The 23832-nt window shown below is 33.7% G+C and overlaps 1 long non-coding RNA gene across 1 annotated transcript in view; it reads right to left on the bottom strand.

Moving 5' to 3' along the window:
• Positions 1-7429: 7429 nt before the first annotated feature.
• LOC103881207 overlaps positions 7430-23832 on the bottom strand; it is a 57507-nt gene continuing 41104 nt past the window's right edge. The window contains exons 2-3 of the long non-coding RNA XR_002519800.2: positions 21322-21518; positions 7430-12619 (exon numbers count right to left, since the gene is read on the bottom strand). This is a non-coding gene — a long non-coding RNA (uncharacterized LOC103881207). The remainder of the gene's footprint in view (positions 12620-21321; positions 21519-23832) is intronic.

The following is a 23832-nucleotide window of genomic DNA, read 5'->3' as shown; positions in this document are numbered from 1 at the left end:
TATGCCATTTATATAAATAGGTAGCATATATTGGGAATCTCTTAGTTTCAGTACATATAAATTAGCAAGAATAATTTGGGTTGAATTTTCTAAGGAGGGCATATAAACTTCCCTGTCAAGTTTTACAATCAAAGGTGAAGATATAAACAGCACAAAGGAGTAAAAGATGGGGCCTGGACTATCACCCTTATTATTATTAATTAACTAATTAATTTATGTATTTACTTTTTGAGACTGAGTCTCGCTCTATGGCTGAGCCTGGAGTGCAGTGGCGTGATCTCAGCTCACAGCAACCTCTGCCTCCCAGGTTCAAGTGATTCTCCTGCCTCAGCCTCCCGAGTAGCTGGGATTACATGTGCGTGCCACCACACCCAGCTAATTTTTGTATTTTTAGTAGAGACGGCGTTTCACCATGTTGCTCAGGCTGGTCTCGAACTCCTGACCTTGCACCCGCCTTGGCCTCCGAAAGTGCTGGGATTACAGGTGTGAGCCACCACCCCCGACCCACCCCTTTTATTAATTAAATCTAAGTTTAAGGCAAATTTTTTAGAATTAGAGTGAAATGGCCTTCCTAAGTCTGAAACTCAGAGAGCCTATCCATCCAGTCAAAGAGTCGGGGTCAAGATATCTCTTGCCTGCAACGGCAGAGACTGCCCTTGATATATGAGAAGCAACTTCCTCCCGGAGCTGAGCAAACTGTTTCCAACTTTAGTAATCAGTAAGAAGGCAGAGAGAGCCCTGTAGGGTTGAGGATGAGTTCTCTTCATTAAGACCAGGAGCGTTGAACTGCCTTTCCTACCTAACACTTTCACATAATTACTGGATGTATGTGTGGTCACTGACTGAAATAATCAAATGAAAACTACAGCCAGTCTTTGTCTTTATTTATTTTGTTTCCCATAAAAAGTTGTCTTCCTTTTTTTGTACTTTTACAGAAGAAAAAAAGTGTATTTTAAATCGCTCATGTATTGCAGTTTAAATGAGATTTCAAGTACAATTTCATGGGACATACATATGCTTCAATTTAATTATTGTTTATCTGAAAATCAAATTTAAATGGGTGCCAAGTATTTTTATTCAATAAATTTGTCAATCCTAATTTTAAGGAATTTTATTTTTGTTTAAAAATGTTTGAATTCATCACTTCCAGCTCTGGTTCTAAATTTCCACATTTTATCCCCAAGACTCACTTTTCTTCCCAGCGATTTAAAAATGGCCTGGTTTTGAGTTAGGGATAATTGCTTCATTCCATGATCCAGAGATGATTTTTGATAGGTCTAACCCTGTTGAGGTAACCCTATGCCACTTACAATAGTAATTGATTCAGGGAGCTAAAATCTACACCATTAGCATATAGTATTTCTTTGTTGACAAAGAATTTTTCTGGGATGGGCATATGATCAAATAAAAGGGCCAAGTTGAGTCAAGCTTCAAAAATAATTATGCTTCTAGTAAAGATGATTTTCAGATTTCTCAAAGACCTACTTGTAGCCAACTTTTGTTTCATTCTGAAAGATGTGGCATAAAGATATGAAGTCTAGAACTATAAATCATTTTGACACCATGAAGGAAGTCAGTGCTGGGATAATGCTAGTACTATGGAATGTAGGGAAATAAAATTAAACTGGATCTTTAATGGTAATACTGAGCTGCTAAACTGGGCCAAATATAATCCATTCATCTTCTGGAACTTCTGGTTATGTTAGCCAACAAATCACTCATATCATTTAACATTCATTATTAGGTGAGGTTGGGTTATCTAATTATTACTATTATTACTATTGGAACTATGAAGAATCCTAATTTATACCAAACATTTTTATCCAATACAAATTGTTTTTGTTAAGGGATGCTAATATTCTGGAGTTTGAAGGTGAAAAGAATCACAAAAGTTCTTCTATCATCAATATGAAATATTTTTGGACTCAGACCACAGTATATGCTTAAATCAGTGAGTGGATCAAAACTTAAAGTTGATTTTTATGTCCAAATGCTATGTTGTGCTCACTCTGTGATCAATTGCTAAATTGAGAAAGCAGAGGCAGTGAGATGATCACTGAGATAATTAAGACTTAAATATCAAAAAGGACAAAGACTAAATTGAATACCTGAAACTGAATTCAAAAACAAGAACAGTCCTAATTTGGAAGTGGCAAAAGAAAAAAGAGCTTTTATGAGATGTTTGAAACATGTCTGTAGACATCAATTTCTTAATACTGATTATTGAATATGCACGTTTATATTTTTGTTTTTGGGTAAAAGTATTTTAATAGATGTCAGAATTTTCAGTGTGAAAAGTAGAAAACAAGTTACAATTTTTCTTATATTCCTTTTAGCTAGACTCACATAATATTATTGGAGGATATGTCTTACCATTGATGTTGTCTTGTAGATACAGATAAAGAACATAGAGGTCTAACATAAAGTGCCAGTTAAATCAAGAGTGCCAATTTGATTATCACATGAGTAATGGTTTTAATTATTTAATTCAACAAATACATATTGAGTAGTTAATATGTGCCAGATGGTCTACTACACCCTAGTGATTAAAAAATGGAAGACATAATATCTGCTCTCAAATAACTCACAATCTAGTGAGAGAGACAAAGAAGTAAAGAAAATATTAGACCATACCACAATATTTTATCATAGAACCATGAGTGTACTGGCTGCTGTGGGAGCAAAAAAATAAGTAAGTAAATACAACTAACCCAGCCTAAAGCAAACAGATGCCTGAACTTCATCTTAACCCATTTATGCCTCAGCTTGCAATTTTTGAATATTTGCAATCAGACCTTGGTGATAACCTTGAGCAATAGGATACAAATAATACATACTTAGTGTTCCAGTAATGGAACACTAGGCATAAGTTGTAGTGCAGGAAGAACAAACAGTAAGGCAAGTAAGTGTGTGAGAAAGAGAGTTGGTGGTGGGGTTGTACGGAGGGTATTCAGAGAACAAATAGCAGATGGGTGCTGCATTTACCACATATGTGTGCTCAAAATGGCTAGATATTGTAATGCTTTTAATAAATAAGAAGAGATGAAATTAGAACCAAAAAAATGTTTTGTGTTATATTGAGAAATTGATAATTCATTTAATCTTGGTGAGAATTCATTGAGGAAATTTAAGTGATGGAATGATAAAGCATGATCAAAGTCCTTCTGATCAAAATGAGAAAAGGTAGGAAAAAACCAAAACTAATGACAAAAATTGGGTAGGAGGCTAAGGATATCTATAAGTTAGGTGCAAGTAATGACCATCTAAATTAAGGAGTCAGAGGTGGAGGTAGGAATATGAGAAAATGTTTTTGGTTTTTATTTGGTCACAGTCTGTGCCTATGGCTCTCAAAATTTCTAATGTGAATTCTTTAGAATATAGGAACTATACATGTTCAAATTCTATAGCAAAATATTAATCTGCATGTCTAGGTATGATATAAGAGGAAAAGTGCAGTTTTTCTTCATCTATATATTCTAATTTTTCCCCTATGACCATATGTTTCTAACATAAATATGTGTTATAAAATATTTACAATGTTTTGTTGATCATAGTTGGAGTAAAGTTAGCAAATCTTAATGTAAACCTTTTAATACAGATGAAATATTTACTCATAGCTAGCATTATTGACAGAGGTCAATTTATTTTTTGTTTATGAAAGATATTATTTCTAAAGAATATATTATGTTAAAGATAATTTTGCTTTTCATCATGAAAAGCTAACTGACAGGACTGACTTGCACCCCCACTTCGAATAACTGAGACATAGAAAAAGCATTTTTTTAATATATATACATATAAAACTCCAGACATTTGAAAGCAAGCCAAATAGAACTGGAATTTTTAATATTAATAGGAGGCAAAAAATCATAGCGTGAACTTTATGATTACTGTAGCTTTCTAACTGGAGGCACTAGACCATTATGATAACAATAGCACAAGGAGGAGTAGCGAAAAATAAGTAAACTACTTTAAGTTTGATTTATGTGAAGTGCTATAACAGTGCTTGGATGTAGAATTGATAAAGATGAGAGCTTTAAACCTTGGAGCTAACACACACATATACACACACAGCTAACTTTTAAATCACTAAGGGAGACAAAATATAATTATAAAAATTATTGAATTAAAAGAAGGCAAAGGAGCAAAACAAAAACAAGAAAAAGATATAGAAAACTTATTTATCTAATTAATATTTATTACATTAAGTATAAATGGATCAAACACTCCAAATAAAAAAGCAGAGTTTTTTCAGACCAGATAAAACCGCAAGACCCAACTGTATGCTCATACAAGAAATTTACTTTAGATAAGAGGGAACAGATAATTTATAATAATAGATGGAAAAATATATATTATACAGACACTAAGCATAAAACTTTTGGAATGATTGTATTAACATCAAAGTACATTACATTCCAAGGAAAATTGCCAGGGATAAAGAGGTAAATTTCATAATAACAAAAGTTTAAATAATCAAGGAGGAATAAAAATCTTTATTAACTTATCTAAATGTGTATGCATCTAATAAAAGAACCTCAAAGTACATGAAACAAATATTGATAGACCTGAATGAAGAAATAGACATATCCATATTTATCATTGCAGATTTCAACATCCTTTTTCAACAACTGATAGCATAAGTAGACAAAAAAATCAGTAAAGATATAGATAACTCAAAAATGCTTGATAATAGTATTGAAAAATACTTCTAAATTGTATTTTCAATAAGATAGTTGAAAATACTATCAACCAACTTTACCTATTGCAACTGATAGGTCTATATAAAGCACTCTACTTAAGAGCAGGAAAAGATACGTTATTTTTAGTACACATAATACATCCTCTAAGTTATATCATGAACTTTTCAAGTGTGTTAAGAAATTAAAAAGATTGAAATATTACAAAACATGTTCTCTGGACACAAAATAATTATGTTAGGAATCAGTAGAAATATATAGAAAATCAACAAATATTTTGAAATTAAACAATATCCCTGTAAAACATACTTTCTTATAAATAATTTGAACTAAATAAAAATAAAAACACAACTTTAAAATGTGTAGGATACAGGTAAGGCTAACCGTTTCCTTAGAGGAAAATGTGTTGCTTAAAATGCTTTAGAACCTGGAAAAATGAGAGCACATTGAACTCAAAATGAGTTTAAAGAAAGGAAATATTGACTATAAGGGCAGAAAAATGATCAAATGGAAAGCAGACCATAGAAAAATAAGCAAAAGCAAAATCTGGTTTTAAGAAAGATCTGATCAAGAATAGGAGACAGTGAAATAACCAGTATCAGGAACAAAGCAGTAACTCTCACTACAGGTCCTACAAACACTGAAAAGATAATAAGGGGCTATGATGAACAAATGTATCCTACTAAACTTTTCAACTTTGATGAGATGTACAGATTCATTCAAAGGTACAAAATTTAAAACTTTGAGATGAAGAAAAAAGAAAAAAAGCCCTGTCCTAGTATATATACACATTGAATCCATAGTTAAGTTTTTCCTACAAACAATAGTCTAAGCTCATATGGTTTAAGATATTTCAATCAACACCAATTATACACAAAGTCTTCTAGAAAATAGAAGAGGGGAAAATCCCTGCTTATTTCATGAGATAAGCATATGATTTTATAAAAACCAAACCAATACCCCTCAAAAACACAGAATTAAAAATCCTTAACAAAATATCAAATATATACCAATTGAGGTATATTGCAGGAATAAACAGCTGGCTTAATATTTGAAAAATAATCAGTGTAACCTAACATATTAACAGATAAAAGAGAAAAACCACTTTATCATTTTAATATATGCAGAAACAAATTTTGAAAAAAGTGCAGCACTCATTTAAGTTTAAAAATATCAGCACACTAGGCTTAGAGAAAAAATGTCTCACCCTAATGAAAGGCATGTATGTAAAACTTACAGTGACCATTATACTTAATAGTGGAATTCTGAATGCTTCCTTCTATGATTCAGAACAAGGCAAGATAGCTGTTTTCTCTACTTCTATTCAGTGTTATACTGGAGGGTCTAGCCTGTACAAGAAGAAAAGAAAAATGAAACAAAAAATATATATATAGTAGAAGGCATTAATAAAACTGTCCTTGCAAAGAGATGACATGATTGTATATATAGGACATTATACAATATCATCATCAACAACAATAACAAAAATGTTTAAAATAAATGAGTTTTACAACATCTTAAGATAAAAGAACAATGTATTTCTAACCTAGCAAGAAATAATTAGAAAATAAAATTTTAAATAAAATATACCGTTTATAATGGCATACAAAAACATGGAAGATTTAGGAATACATTTAACAGAATAAATTCAAGATGTACACAGTAAATAACTGAAAACACTGCTGCAACAATTAAAAGACACTTTAAATATAAATGAAATGTAAATTAGTATATAGATGCTATACAATCCCGGTAAAAATTCAATCATGCTTTTTAAAACAATTGACAAGCTGCTGAGTGCAGTGACTCATGCCTGCAATCCCAACATTTTGGGAAGCAGAGGCAGGTGACTTGCTTGACCCCAGGAATTTGACCAGCTTGGGGCAACATAGGGAGACCCCTTCTCTATGAAAAAAAAAAAAAAAAAAAAATGAGTTGGGAATGGTGTCATGGTCCTGTGATCCCAGCTGCTCAGGAGGCTGGGGTCAAAGGATTGCTTGAGCCTGGGAGGTTGAGGCTGAAGTGAGCTGCTATTGCACCACAGTACCCCAGCCTGGGTGACAGAGCAAGATCATGTCTCAAGAAAGAAAAGAAAAAGAAGAAAAATTAAAAGCAGTGACAAACTGTTTCTAAAATTTTTACGAAAATGCAAAGCACCCAAAATAGCCAATGCCACTTTGAGAGAGAAGTTGTATTGCCTTATTTTAATACTTATTTTAAAAACTACAGTAATCAAAACAGTGTAGCATTGTTGTAAGGATTCAGGTAGATCAATGGAACAGAATGAAGAGTTTAGAAATAGGCAAACACTTTCATAGTCAATAGATTTTTTTTTTAAAAAAAAGATATTGCATTTATTCAATGGGGAAAAATAATCTTTTTAACAAATTCCTATCCCTGTGGAAAAAATGATCCATGACCCATACCTCATGCCATAAAGAGAAATAAACTCAAAATCTTTAAAAAGCTTAAAATCTCCGGAAGAAAACATAGGACAAAATTATTGTAATCTTATATTAGGTGAACATTACTTAGATAAGATGCAAAAAACTGTAAATAAAAAGAACTGATAAGCTTGATTTAATCAAAACCAATACAGCACTTCTCTTATTTGAAGACTGTCATCAAGAAGATTAAAAGGCAACCTACAGACTAGGTGGACATATTTGCATTGCATATATCTGACAAAGGACTTATATTCAAAATATAAAAATTATTTTTACAATTCAGTAAGAAACCCAGCAACCAGATTTTTTTTTCCAAAGGGCAAAATGTTGATCAAATATTTTACCAAAAAAGATACATGCATGACTAACAAACACAAAACAAGAGGTTCACTCTTTCTAGGGCTTACAGAAATAAAAGTAAAACCACAATGAGATATTGATCTACACCTACTAGAATGGCTAACATTAAAACTATTGAAAATAGCAAGTGTTTTCAAGGTTGTGGAGCAGCTGTAAGTCTCATATGTTGCTGGTAGGTATATAAAATTGAATAACCACTGTGGAGAGCAGTTTGTCCATTTTTTGATATACATTCACCCAACCAACTCTACTACTAATTATTTACCTAAGAGACATGAAAGTCCTTGCACTGAAATGTTTACAGAAGCTTTATTTTCAATAGGCAAAAAAAAATAATAATAATAATCTGTAAACCATACTAATGTCCATCAACAAGCGAGCAAGTGAGTGGAAAAACAAGACGTAGTGTATGAGTGTGATGAAATATTACTAACAGTTTAAAAGAAGACCACTAAGTTACCCCAACCACATGAACAAATATAAGAAGCATTATGGCAAGCTAAGGAAGCTGTGCACTACATGATTTTATTTACATCAAATTCTATATCAAGAAAAATTTACCTATAGTGACATAAAACTTATCGGTGATGTCTAAAGTAAAAAGTTGGGGAATGACAGCAAATAAGTACAAGGGAAGTTTCTGGGTGATGGAAATGTTCTATGAATCTTGATTGTGATGCTGATTACATTAGTGTTGTCAAAGCTCATCTAACTGTTATTCTCAGTAAATTTTATAAAAAGTATACAAAAAACTTAGTTAGAGAAGAGTATATTATTTAAACTCATAAAAGAGAAAAAAAGAACTGTGTGATTTGGTGCCAGTCCCTTTATCTCTATAGGTCGTTTCCTTCTATGTTACAAAAAGAAAAGCTAAACTAAAAAATATTCAAGACTCATCATATGACATGTCGCTTAAAAAATTATTACATTTTTCCTATTTTTATCTCCAGAGGAGAAAGCTTGATACAGAAAACAGAGATGGTCTTGAATCAGAATAGACGTTTGGGTTCTCACACATTTGCCTGGTGAGAGAAAATTTAACTTTTTATGGTTGGAATTTCCTTATCTACAAAATTAGATATGGATAAACACCTATACTTCATAAATTTGTTGTGAAAAACCAAGTGATCAAAAAAATTAATGTAAGTTCTTGGCCCTCAGAGGCTGCTGAATAGATAAAAGTTCCCCCCCCCCTTTTACTGGAGAACATTTCAAGATTCAAAACTAAAAATGAAGTCAAATAGAATACCAACTACGTACCCTTATCAACTGAATCCTCCAGAGATGACATTTGAGTTTCTATAAAAGATCTCGTCTTCTACTAACTGTCTTTGCAGATGCTCTGAGTGTAGCACCTGTCATACTGCTGAGGGTGAGAAGACAAGCATTATGGAATGGCACAGCAGTGGGAGTAAGAGAGGCCATCCTCGGGGAGCCTTCACTTTGCCTGGTTTCTCATGCTCAGTACCCTTGGACAGCTGAACCACATGAATCTTTTCTTACTCTCTGACTCAACAGAGGGACTCCCAAGTGACCTATAAAAGTTATTTAGTGCACTGTCTTGGGTATCTCATATGTATAGTTGATAATAGGGCAGTGCAGGAAATTCATATTAAAAACAAAAAGCCCTACTTTGATTTTGCTTTGGTTACTTTTCTTGTAAATTAAAAAATAAAATGAAATCCCTAGCCACTTGTATCTTGAAGCCCTGACGCCACAGGTAGAAGGATTTAGTATCTTAAGACCCTTGTGGGAAACAAAATGTGACATTTTCTTAGACACACAACAATATTTTCTTTATGAGCAAAGACTGAAGGCCTTTACCATATCACAAGAGGACAAAAGAGTTTAAATGAAACTTCAATGGTAAACCAAACCAGGTCAGAAAAAGGTAGATATTTCTAAACTCAACTACCACCTATGGACAGAGAACATTTCACAACCAGTGTATCAGCCAACCCTGCCAATGGGGTGCTTTAAACAACTCCTCTAGGGCCAATTTAAAAGGGTAAACATGAGAGAAGCTTTTATTAATGTTTCCCTTCATCACAAAAGCAATTTCCCACTGTCATCTGAGCTTTTTACGATGGACCACTACCGGCACAAGCCATTTTAGTTTACCTCTGACTGTGCACCAGGCAGAAAAGAAAACAAATCAAATAATTAAAATGGTCAAAAATATACCATTTCAAAATGGCTCCATTCTTTTAAAAAATTTATAAAAGCCTGCTTTTCTGAAGAGGGAAAAGTGCAAAGGAGGAACAGAGCAGTGGCTTTCTCTTCTTCAAATAAGCCAAACATCCTAAAATCTTCTCTTCTAGGGATATTTCAAGGTCTTCTTCTGTGACTGCTAAACCAACTGTTCATATCTTCATCTTTCCACCTCTAAGTAGTATCCTTAGTGATAATCCTGTGTCCTAGTGCTTTTAGGACTAGGAAGCATTCTGACTGATGAAAAAATTTATACTGGTTGATCGTGGTGAGAAATGGAGATTTTCCTTATTCAGGCATAAGAATAATGAATCAGCCTCTTGTTTCTCTGTTCAGGGCGACATTGTTAGAAATCTGATTATAAAAGAAACTGTGTGTTACTACTGTAGGGTGGGTTCTGGCAGAAATAGGGTTAATTTTCCTTCCCCTGAGCCAGTAGCTCCCACACCTGTCAACCATCAAGGCTGGGCTTGCCAAGAACCTAGGAGTGAATGGGCATGGGCGCAGCTGTAGCAAATTAGAGTATCCTGAGGAGGTCCAGCATAAAAGATGTGAACTCTTGCATATGTCTCTGTGGGGTTTTGACTGATCCAACAACTATGTTGCTATGGGAATCAAGACTGGTAGGAACCTCGGAGGCTTAGTAATATATAATATGTATTCCTGTCCCTTAGCAGTATATAATATATGTTCCCTTCCCTTAGTAATATATAATATGTAAAATTGGATATATGCCTATATTTGTGTATATCTATTTTTCATAATGCCCTTTGGGATCATAGCACAACAGCAATATTTATAATTTTTTAAATTATAAAAAATAATTTGAAAAGAAATATAAAAAAAAATAATTTGAAAAGAAACATATAAAGAAAATGGTCTTCCAGCTATGTCCATCATCAGGTATGGAAGCCACATAATTATTGATGAAATAATATTTAATAAGTCTCATCAATGCCATTTCCCAAGAGGATGTAGGTACCATAATACAGCAATCATATATGTAGATGTTTTAAAGAAAATGACTAAAAATAAATAATTTGGAGAAAAGGTACTTGGCCCTGTTGTGACAGTAGCTTATATCTGTCAATGCAAATTTCCTTGTTATTTTGAACCCTGAATTCTGATTTGGGTTGTTTTCTAATTTTAAAAAATATTGAATGTATCTAAAGAGTTATGTCATAATAAGTCTCTTACATTCTTGCCTGAGTATAAGACGTTCTAGACTTTTGAAACCTGCCCATTTTCAGCTTTGTGTGTCAGTTAAAAGGAGTGGAATTGCAGGAAGAGGACTGAGTTTATACAGTGAAAGAAACATAAAGGTGAAGAGATCATAGAGAAAATGCTTAAATGGTACTTTACTTTCCTGTATTCATTAAATTTCTCTAGTGGAATGTGAAGTAGATATTTCAAGCAATAATAGAACAAAATCATTGCAGAATTCTGTGTGTTCTCTTTGCACTGAGCAAACTAAAAGAAAGTGAGGGCAGAGGGATACATCTTAATGATTCCACAAAGCCAGCATATATTCTCAGTAGAGGGGTAAAAAAAGCAAATACAGTATATCTAATTGCTCGTAAAATTTAGGTCCATTGACCATAGTTTAATTACAGTCCACCAAATTCTACATTAGGATAAAAAAAAAAGTGCAACCTTAAAGAATTAAAATAAAATGACATTCTGGCTGAGGAAAAGTTCCAGAATCTTATAGGGTCATGATTTCATATCTCACACACTGTAACCATCATTAATAGCCAAGATATAATGAAATCACTTTTGAAAGAGACTGTCTTCCAGGGCTTTCTATTTAGATGTGAAATTTTTGAAGGGGAAGAAGGCAATTGATAGGATCAACATCAGATTTGGCCCAGCACAGACATTCAAAGCAGATTTTTAAAACAATCTAAATTGCTATTTGAACATTCAGAGATCTTGCACAGATAATTGATTTAGAGACTTCTCAATTTATCAAAATATCCCAAGCATCTTAAGAGTAGGAGTTTCTTTAATTACAGTGGCTATTATTGGACATTTCAGAGCCCATTTCTTAAGGACCTGCAGAGTTTGCAAAGTCCTGTTGAGCAGACCTTGCCCTAAGATGTTGATGGCTAGCTGGGCCTTAACTGACTCAGCAAGACCTAACTGACCTGCAGAATAGAAAGCGCAGGTCCTCACTTTCTTCACTTTTCACTGACACTGACCCATGACTGACCCCCAGCTCTGCACTCATCTTTTCTTGAATGATGGAGGAGTGCTTAAGAATACTGTTACCTTGCTTATTCGCCAAGACTATCTAACACATGTCCTAGAACATGCACACTGGAGTATTTTGTGATGTGCATATTTTCCGTCATCTTGAGATTTTCACTAGGCAAGCAACTTATTTCACATGTGCTTATAGGAAGGCCATGAGTTGGAAGGAATTTTTTTTCATTACTACCAGTTGAGTTCAATGTAAACCATTGACCTGAATTTACTGAACTTATCTTATTTCTTTCCCTTGAAGACACTCCCCACATCTGCACTATAAAATCATAACTGAAGGAAGAAAACAGATGTCCAAATTGGAATTCTGATCTTCATAATGATTTAATTCAACAAATTGCTTAAAAGTAAGAATTATACACACTAAACTTATTTGATTAAATACTAATGATCTTCAACCAGGGATAACCAAAGAGTATTCATGATAATCTCTCATAGAACAAAACAGATGTGTAAAACATAAACAGTTTAATTATGTAATAATGATCATGCTGCCACATAACAGAAGTGTAGGGATGGCCACTGTCTTGCTACCAGTTACCATAGCCATGACATATCCCTTCTAATGTAGGGTTGGGATCAACAGAAACAGCCTCCTCTTTCTCTTCTCAGTGCTGGCATTTCTTAGAACTTTGGCTGTAAGAGAAATCATGTGTTACTACTGTAGGATAAGTGGTTAAATTTCACATATGCTGAACTTATGCTTGAAAAAAGTCATGTTCTTTTTATCTAATTTTTTTTTTCTTTCTGAAACTTGGATTCTCTTTAGTGGTGGTAGGAGGAGCTAGGATAGATGAGATTTTAAATATGTCATTTAAAGGTAACTCATCTTTTTCATTTTAACTTGGTTTGATTTCCCTTTCTCCTAGCCAAGTTGGTACCTGGACATAGCATGAGGCATCATAAAATCTCAAATTTGAGTAGTAGGGTCCCCTAGGATGTCCTTTGTCCCACTTGGTTGTTGCTCATTCTGCTGTCATCTACCTCAGACATCTATGGCAGATGAAAGTCATGTTTATGTTTTATTTTTTATTTTTATTATTATTATTATTATGTTTTTCTGCACAGTGAGTGCCTGCAGGTCCTTTTCCTTGTACAAACAGGTTACACTGTTCTGACATGGCTCCACTTCAGCCTCCCCTGCCACTGCGGTTCTGCTGAAGCTCAGTCATGATATTTATCTGACCCCTTCCTAATTAACCAATGATTTATCTCTTCCCCACTGTGGGCACACAGTAACTTTTGAGACAGTTCCCTCATTAGGCTTAGAATGTGTGGAATCAAAGGTGAGAGTAGGGTGGAGGACTATCTATGAACATTTAGCCATCATTACTCAGCTGCAGTTGCTTAATATTGTGGGATACTCAGTCAAGTGGCCTCTTCCTTAAGTCCCAATAGGTTGTAGGTCCCCAGCCTCCTTTTCTTTTAGCCACCCCCACCTCCATCCCTCTCTTGGGGCTTTCCATCACTGCTTAGTCTTCATCTTGAGGCTTATCCTAAAGTGAACCAGATTGAGATGAAATGGAGAACTAAAGAAAGACACTGGTATCTTGCCTACTGCTTTCTCTCTCTCTCTCCCCCTCCCTCCCTCCCTCTCCTACCCTATTCAGTCTACTGACTCACATATGTGTTTTCTCTGGAATAGCCTGTAGTTGCTTTATATTCTACATAATAAAACATAAATTTCAGATCTCCAAAATGTTTTAACTTGTAAGAAAAATTGGAATTTGTAAATTCTTTTGTCTTTTATTTAAGTCTGGATTTCAAATATATTGTTATATTGGAATACCAAGCCCTGATTTACCACAAACACTTAGCAACTTTGTTCAGATTATTTCCGAATTTCTTCAGAATCATGGAAACTCTAAGATTTAATGAATGGAAGGCAAAAAGATGATAATTTAAAGTGATGATAAGATATATAATTTAACCTTTGAAAAAATATTACACCCATTTCTGAGACCACAATGTAATATTAAATATAAGGATTCTGGGATATTTCACAAACCAAGTGAGAAATTGCATTTTGGCTCACAATTGTCTGGAGCCAGGGCTCACCCTACTGTGGAAAACCTCATCTTCATTTCCTGTCTCACTCTCCATGTCATATGGCTGTTATCTTCTCATCTATATCAGTGTTTCTCTTCACAGACCAGCTTTCTCTACATCCTAGTGTACAAAATGAAGAATATGAGAGGTGTGTTGAGGCTCTCCAGTTTTTACGTTTCCATCTCCAAGAATCCAGCTTTAACTGGGACTGGAATACTGCTGTACTCTGTCAGTTTACTAAAGAGGAAACATTAACAGCTATAACTTGGAGCCCATCTTTCATTGAACCTTTGGTCAAGGGGAAAAAAATGGGATAGTGTAAGTATGGAGTCATTCGTCATATGAATCAGGGTTGGAAGTGAGATTTTCCTTCCTTCTTCCTTTCTCTCTCTGTCTCTCTTTTTAAGAGAAAGAGTGAGTGTCAGTTAAAAGTATATAAATGTCGGCTGGGCTCAGTGGCACATGCCTGTAATCCCAGCACGTTGGGAGGCTAAGGCTGGTGGATCACGAGGTCAGGAGTTCAAGACCAGCCTGGGCAAGGTGGTGAAACCTTGTCTCTACTAAAAATATAAAAATTAGTCAGGTGTGGTGCAGGCACCTGTAATCGCTGCTACTTGGGAGGCTGAGGCCAGAAAGTTGGTTGAACCCAAGAGGCAGAGGTTGCAGTGAGCAGAGATCGTGCCACTGCACTCTAGCCTGGGTAACAGAGTGAGAGTCTGTCTCAAAAATCAATCAATCAATCAATCAATCAATCAATATCAGCTATAATATTGTTTCTAGTATTTATATTGGCTTATTATTTCTATTTACTTACTAAATAAATCTGGTACTCCTTTGTGCAGTTCTCCTAAAGCATACATGGAAAATAACTTGTAAAATTTAACTTTTTTAATTGGTAGACTTAAACTCTTTTATGCTAATTCTTCTGTAATTCTTCAAAATAATGTGTCATAAATTATTTATGAATAAAACAAAACAAAAACAAAAGCCTCTTATGTTATCAATCTTTTCTAGACAAAAGGTCACAGTCATTCAAGATGTATTTTTATTTCTGTTCTCTAGTACTCTGAAATTTTTCAAAATCAGTAATATGTGGAATATTTTTGTTTTTAGTGCACACTATTTTAACTAATTTGTTCATCTTGCATCCTAGTCTGGTGTTAAAGTCTTGCAGTTTAACTTTATCTTAACTAATATGATATTATGAAAAATACATATTTTTAACTTTAACTTATTGACATAATTACATTAAGTTTCTAATATTGAACTGTCTTTGCATTCCATTTACAAACTGTTTATAGGATATGTTATTTTCAAATATTAGAAGATTATTCTTATAGTTCATTAAAATATAATTTTATTTTGGATTGTGTATTAACTTACAAAAATTAGTTTGAAAGATTTTTTTGTCAACCTGCCTTTGGCAGGTATTGGTATCAACGTTTTACTGCTTTTCTAAAAGATGTTGGCTAGCATTGCATTTCTTAGTTCTCTTCAATAGTGTAAACAGAATTAGCACAACTGGTTGGTTTAAGTTCAGAAGGTTTGAGCATTTAACGTAAACCCTTCATAACCTCTACTATCTGGATGTTACTCTGCCAGATTTATTAATTATATATATATATATATTTTGTTTAGTTTTCAGTGTTTTCTTCATTTTTGGTAATTAATTTACTCTAAAACGTTACATATTTTCTTTAGTTTGCCATATTTATTTACATAGAATCAAACAAAGTATTCTCATTTTTAAAATCTTACTTTTTACTTTTAAGTCTGACAAAAATATCATAATAAAGAAAACTAGAATATTACTTATTGTATAGACAAAAATATAGAAGACATTATAATTTAAAAATTGATTAATGTATAACTTCAAACAGAATGAACAATTTTGTTCAATGGAGTCATATGAACGTATTGCCAACATTCAGTTTTTTTGACTTATTGGGTGTCATATCTTTCTAAATTCCACCTTAAAATAATACTGAGGAAAAAATACCTGACTTGTAATATGTTTCAGGTAGTTTGAAATAATCAACAAAATTGCTGAGGATAGTGCCTAACACAGAGGTAATTCTCAGTTAATTTTATTTTCATTCCAGGTAAGTTTTTCCACCTGGTAAGAGTCTAGGTTAGAATTAAAAGATTATTCAATTTATTTTATTTTATTTTAATTTTTGACAAAGTCTGACTCTGTCACCCAGGCTGGAGTGCAGTGGCACAATCTTGACTCACTACAACCTCTGCTTCCCAGGCTCAAGGGATCCTCTGACCTCAGCCTCCCGAGTAGCTGGGACCACAGGCATCAGCCACCATGTCTGACTAATATTTGTGTTTTTTGTAGAGACAGGGTTTCACCATGTTGCCCAGGCTGGTCTTGAATTCCTGAGCTCAAAGCCATCTGCCCCCTTTGGCATCTCAAAGTGTTGGGATCACAGGTGTGAGCCACTGCATCCAACCAATATTTTTAATTTAAATAAAATTAAATGAGGAAAGTCAAGTGACCACCACAATGGATAATGATGTCAACTGCAGTGCCTTGTCCTGACCATTCCAACAACACATAAATAATATGGATAATGATACTGAATTTCTCCTTCAAAGAACTTTTCACGTATGTGTAAAATATGGCCTTCCCTAAGAGGCTAGTGATACAAAATTATGTTACATATTTTAAAATAATTACATTTTAATTAAGTAAAAATATTAATTAAATTATACATTAGTTGAATACACCAATTAAATGAAATTATATAACTAAATTAAAATTAATTAAAATAAAATTTTAATTGATTAACTACATCATTTTTATTTCAGTTCTCTCACAATAATCAGTGTAATACAAAGCATCCTTTTCTCTGAGGTTCTATCTACTATAAGTCAGAAACCTGATGTCTTATCTTAATCTAAGAAAACTTTTTGTTTAGTTGTATTTCATCAGAGGAAAAACCAAAAGTCTAGTCAGAACTTAAAGAGTCCTATTATTCTTAAAGAGTCTGACTGGACTTTTGTTTTTTCCTCTGACCACACTTTTGCTTCTTTCATGGTTGCATGTTATGGCTGCAAAAAACTCAGCAAATCTAGATTGCCAATGCAAGTTCCAGTTTAAGAAAAAGGCCCAAGTTAACTAACCATGGTATGACAAAAATTACCCAGTTCAAGCCATGGGATTGCCTGTTGCAAGATCCAGGCTGCAGCAGGACATGTGGTTATATCCAAGGACCAACATCATTGCTTACAAAACAGTATTTCATGAGATTTCAAGTTAAGGGGGTTTAGCATTACACCAACTGCAAAGCTCAACATCAAAGAAAATTGAATGAAATGTCTTTCAGTTTTGGCATTACTTGCCTCTTATAATTTTTACAAATATACAGGTGCACATATGCTTATACATTTGTATACATTTTACCAAATGCACCCCCATATTATTAGAATTAGAAAGAGGTTTTCGGATGGTGAACAGATTAATTTATTCATTTGAAATATATCAGCTGAGTACATATTGCTACCATACATTGTTCTTGGTGCTACAGATTTAAAAAAAAAAAAAAAAGCTCATAAAAGAGATCCCAAATTGTCTTTTTAACTTTTTGTGATCATCGTCTGTAACCTAGACTACTGCAACAGCTTCTACACTGCCTCTGATATTTGTCCTTTTCCAGAGTACAAAGTTTATCACTATCAGGTCATTTTCCTGCCTCTTGGTGGTTACCTACTGTCTTTGCCCATTTGTGTTGCTATAAAGGAAGACCTGAGGCTGGGTAATACATAAAGAAAGATTTATTTGGCTCATTGATTTGCAGGCTGAACAAGAAGTATGGCACCAGCATCTGCTACTAGTGAAGGCTTCAGGCTGCTTCCACTGATTGTGGAAGGCAAAGGGAAGCAGACCTGTGCAGAAATCATATGGTGAGAGAGGAAGCAAGAGAGAGACAATGGGGACATGCCAGGCTCTTTTTCATAACCAGCTCTTGTCGGAACTAATAGAGCAAGAACTCACCAAGCCATTCATGAGGGATCTGCCCCCACGATCACAACACTCCACTTTACGTCTCCACCTCCAACACTGGGGATCAAATTGTAACATGAGATTTGGAGGGGCAAACATCCAAATTATAACACACATTTTCCTAGCATGAAGTCTATCATCCTAAGTGTGCTTTACAAGACTTTCATGACATGGCCTTGATTCAAGGTCATCCTGAGATATAAAGTCTCATGTCAAGAGCCAGGGGCTCTAGAGTCAGGCATCTTGAGTTTGAATTCTGATTCTACTTCTAACTAAGTATGTGACTGTGGACAAGTAACTCATCTTTTCTTTGTCTTTGTTTCTTCAGGTATAAAATGAGAATCACAAATACACCTATGTGAAAGCTTGTAGGAAATTAATTAAGTTAATTTACGTAAAATGTGAATAGTGCCTAGAACATAGTGAGCACTTAACAAATTAGGCTAGGATTACTGTTAAATTTTGGTCTTTCCAGTTCATATCCTCAACTTCAGGTCCATTTCTGTGCAAACCAGGCCAATAAATGTGATGGCCTTTTTTTAACAATGCTTTTTATGAAGTCCTTACCCCTGGCCTGTTTGGCCTTGGTATGTCCTACTTTGACTTTAGATCCATGTCAAGAACTTTAAGAAGTTTGATAATTTACTCTACTTGCAAGCTAATAAGTTAGTCTTCAATAGTTTTATAGATGCTGGCAGAAGATGGGACATTCCTGGGTCAGGGAAAAAAATTTTAATAAAAAAATTTTATTAATAACAGTAGCAGAGTTTTAGTATTTTCCTTGATTCTCTGACCCCCTGTTCCCATAAGGTGATGCCAAGAGGGTTAAAGTGACACCTGTATACCTGTTGCATTTCAGGAGAGAAACCTTGAGCTTAGGGAGCCCAACTTTTGAATGAATAAAAAGCATGCCTACCTTTTGCTGCCAAGAGAGAGGCTATACTTCTAAGACTATAAGCAAACCTGCCCTTCTCTCTGGACAGAGATGCTATATTTTCCAAGTCTATCCACTGTACAAATATTATTGAAAAGACAGTTGGGACAAATGCAGTCAGTACCTCTGCTATCAAGATGTAGACAGGTGCAAGAATGCCACGGGAGAATTGTCTCTCAACAGTCTCAACTACAATTCTTCCATTCTGCCCTCACTCAAGGCAGGGTTTTTGGCCCATGTAGGCCATAAGCTCCCTGAAGACAGATTCTCTGTATTTTTCCCACTTATTCCAATTCCTAGCATAGTTCCTTGCACATAGTAGGTACTCAAAACACTTTAGAAGAAATAAGAGAATGTAATATAAATGATATTATTTTCATTCCTACCATTCCTACCATAACCAGTTGGAGAATAAAATTGAAAAATAAGTCTCATTCATATCAGCAACAACTTTATAAATACTTTAGTAATGTGCATACTTTATGAAAAGTGTGCACAAACTTTATATAGATATCTACAAAATGATATTAGTATCATAAAAAAAGATTTAGATATATAAAGCTACATGCATAAAAATGGGAGCAGTACAGGACTTGAATTGCAATGAGAAACACAACTTTTATTTGCATCTTTGCAACTTAACAAGCTACATGCTCTTAGAAAAAAAGTGGAAGCTTTCATAACTTTTTATACATTTATTCAACAACTATTTACTGATCTCTCAGTAGAGGCCATGCCCTGTTCAGTTGTAATTGTCTTCATTATTCAACCCTAATTATTGAGTGACTTCTTAGAACTAGCTTGTAATTTGATATAATAAAAGCAATTGTTATATCTAAGTTTATGGACCATATAGGAAAAATATTTGGGTCTTTATAAAAATGTATTATTACGTATAATATTATACATTAATACTGTATGACATAAAACATATGAATAGTATGTCATTCATATAATTAAATATCATATTACACTTGTAAAAGGTATTAACTCTGTTTATCTTTGGTTTTATTTTTTATTTTTTCCTAGAAAACCTACTTTCTGCTTCAAATAACCTCATATATATATGCATATATATATATATATATATATATATATATATATAAAACTACTGGTGATATACTAACTAGTAGTTATATATATATAGAGAGAGTAGATATATATATATATATATATATATATAAACTAGTAGTTATATACATATATAGATAAATACTGGTGATATACTACTAGTTATACATACACATACACACATACACACACACACACACAAGTTAGTAATCACCAGTCATGCCAACAACTCTAAAAGAAGACTTTTTTTTTTTAAATAAAAGAAGGAGCAATTCACAATATAAATTCTGTATTTGTTCTGAAAGCTAACCAAGGCAGATAATTAGAAAACTCAGTAATGGTGTAAATTTGAATTATATCAATAAAGCTTATAGCTGTATGTACCATTTTTTTCTGTTGTGAAAAAAAAATGTGGATATAGCCTCATAAAATATATGAGAGTAATTCATTATTTTACACCAGACAACTAAATGATAATGTTTAGTATTGGTGTAATAACCAGACCTCTGGACAAGACAGTCTCATTATCACTCCCAATAAAATAGCACTTCAGTATTCTGCAAGATTGCCATCACTGTCAAGGATCGTTGGGTGGTGTTTACAAATAGTTAACCAGGCTTCCTCACAGCTGTTCAAAATTGAGGGCTCATGAACACTTATGCAAGCAGGGTAAAATCTTATAAGCACAGATGAGCAGGAAGAACGGTGGTACGCCAAATGCATAACAAATAAGAATTTTAATTCATCTCATCATGAAAACAATAAAAGATGAAGAAAGAGAGGACAGAGGCCTTGGATGCCCAGAATTAGAGACTTAACTCAGATCAACAGTGCCAGTCAGACTTAATGAAGATTGTTTATAAACACAAATTTGGCATATCTCAGAGCTGAATGTAGGAAACAACTACTCAAGTGCTCTTTTGGTTGTGTGGCTAATGTTTGAGGATATTTAAAATTTAATCATTAAATTTAATCAACTTGACAGAGACTCTAGACCATTAGGTATTTAGATAATCATATAATTAAAGTTTCTCTGGGATATTTCACAGTGTCATGTTTTAGGAGATGTTTAATACTCTTCTAAGATTTTGCTACTCAACGTATATTTCTGTGCAAAATATACAGACCCAAAATCTTTAGATAAATAGTTTTTTTAATCCAATGTAAAAGAAGAAAGTGGTGAAATCTCCATCATTGTTTTGTAATTTTTTAACTAAGTCCAACCCCCTCATGTGAGAGAAAACTGAGACAAAGGGAAGTTAAAAGTCTTACCAGAAGACCCAGACATGATAAGTGGCAGAACAGGAACTATAGCTCAGGACTCTTGCACTTTGATCTGAAGTTATTTCCCCTCATCTTTCTTTCAGGGCAAGGTTCTTCTATAAGTGAGGCTCCAAAATGTAAGATTCTAGTAACTTGAGTATCTTGATGGACATAGCACAAGTAAACCCAGTCTGTATATGTTGTTTCTGAAAAGCAATGGACATTGATATTTGAAAACTCCTAGTTCCTTTTCCAGCTCTCATTTAACAACAGTGGCACATTCATGTCAAGAAATCTTCAGTTAATGTGACAGAACCCTAGAATTTCATGCCTCTCTTTGTTTTCAGACATGCAATTTAGAATTGAGTTTAGTTCTCTTACTGAGAAGTCAATTTGGATTTTTTTCAATGCACAAAATTAATTTTTAATTTATTTTCTTGGTTAAGTGTGCATTCATTAATGACTCACAATGAGGTGGCACAAAGTCATAATCTGAGGAGGTTTCAAGGAATCAAAAATTTTTTTAATATTAGATTTATTTTGCAAGTTTTTTTCAGTCACTGTACTTTTTTTTTTTTTTTTTTTCTGATTCCATTCATGGTAAAATGACAAGTGTAAGTAGAATACTTTTATAATTGATTTAATTTTTTTTTTTAGCCAGAAAAATACAATGAACCATTCTAATCTCAGGTAGGACTTAAGACACATGTCAACTATGTAATAATCTTCAAGTTGTCTTCTTCTTTTCTTTTTTTTTAACGGTATATAGCTATTGCGAAGTTAACATTTACTTCCTCAGTACACTGAAGTGGCATAGTACCTCTCAATTGTGTCACTTTTTAATACTCAACACACTGATACTATTTCAGTATCTTAAGAGACAGGTTTCATGAACACACTACTTGCCTCTACTTATGCTGCAGAAAAAAAAGTCTAAATTTACAAGAAATCTTTAAAGAATTTTTATTTACCTACCTTCACATACAATAGTTCTTGTTGTTCTCCAATATAAAACTTCTCCATAACGGTAAATTGCTTTACTAACACCTAATAATTTTTTTTTTTTGAAAAGACAAGCAAAATCAATGAATCTCTAGCTAGACTAAGAAAAAAAAAAGCGAAAAGACCCAATAAAATCAGAAATGAAAAAGCAGACGTTACAGCTGAAAGCACAAAGAATCACTAGAGACTATTATGAACAACTAGAAGCCAACAAATTGGAAAGCCTAGAAGAAATGGTTAATTTTCTGGATGCATGCAACTACCAAGATTGAACCATGAAGAACTAGAAAACCTGAATAAACCAATAGCAAGTAAAAGATTGAAGCCGTAAAACAAGTCTCCCAACAAAGAAAAGCTCAAGACCCGATGGTTTCACAGCTGAATTCTACCAAAAATTTAAAGAAAAGCTAATAACAATTTATTCAAATTCTTCAAAATCAAAATCAAACAGCAGGAAATACTTTCAAACTCATTATATGAAGCCAGCATTACTCAGATATCAAAACTAGACAAGGACACAACAAGAAGAACAAAAACTATAGGCTAATATCACTGAAAAATATAAATGCAAAAATCTTCCACAAAATACTAGCAAACTGAATGCAACAACACATTTTCACCACGACCAAATGGGATTTATCCCAGGGGTGCAATGAGTTCAACATACACAAATCAATGAAGATGATACATCATGTTAACAGAATTGAGAACAAAATCCATGTGATAATTTCAATACGTGGTGAAAAAGCATTCAAGAAAATTCAACCTTGCTTGATATTAAAACCCTTCAACAAACTGGCTATAGAAGGAGCATACCTTAAAATAACAAAGGCCATAGATGACAGACAGACAGTTAGCATCATATTGAACAGGGAAAAATTGAAAGCCTTTCTGCTAAGATCTGGAGTAAGACAACCCTTAGTTGTAGTAAACCACTAAGATTTTGTGAGAGTACAGTGTAACCTAGCAAAATTAACTAATTAATAAAATGGAACATGTAAGTGGTGTTCTGCTGAAACAAAACACCAATATATGTGCCATCGACTTTTGAATGGGGTAATTGTCTAAAAGGGTATTTATTGTTGATGGGATGCAAGACAACTCATTATGCAGGTGTGTAAGTGGAACATTTAATATAATTGTTGCCTGTAATTACTTAGAAGACAGGTAATGCATTGCATAAGCTTGAGCTGTACATGGAGAAGTTGGAAAACAGAAAGCTACTCATGTAATGTTGGCAGCATTTGATAAGGTACTTGAAGAACAAGATGAGAAAAGAAAGCATTGGCCAGTTTACTAACAGAGACAAGAGGTGTAATTCCTTTATATTTCTGTCTGTAAAACGTAACATTGTGAAATTTTAGTCACAAAGTCGGTTAACACTCAGCCTCATGACAAAGACCAAATTGGAGGTTAAGGGAGCTAAAGCCTATTATTAAAACTCAGAAATAATTAATGTGGCACCCATTCAATCTTTCCAACTGGTCAAAATTTCTCATGGAAAGGAGACTCAGAGTA

This window comes from Papio anubis, chromosome 1, assembly GCF_008728515.1.
Source record: "Papio anubis isolate 15944 chromosome 1, Panubis1.0, whole genome shotgun sequence".
Taxonomy (NCBI): domain Eukaryota; kingdom Metazoa; phylum Chordata; class Mammalia; order Primates; family Cercopithecidae; genus Papio; species Papio anubis.
This window is presented reverse-complemented; position numbering and strand designations above follow the sequence as displayed.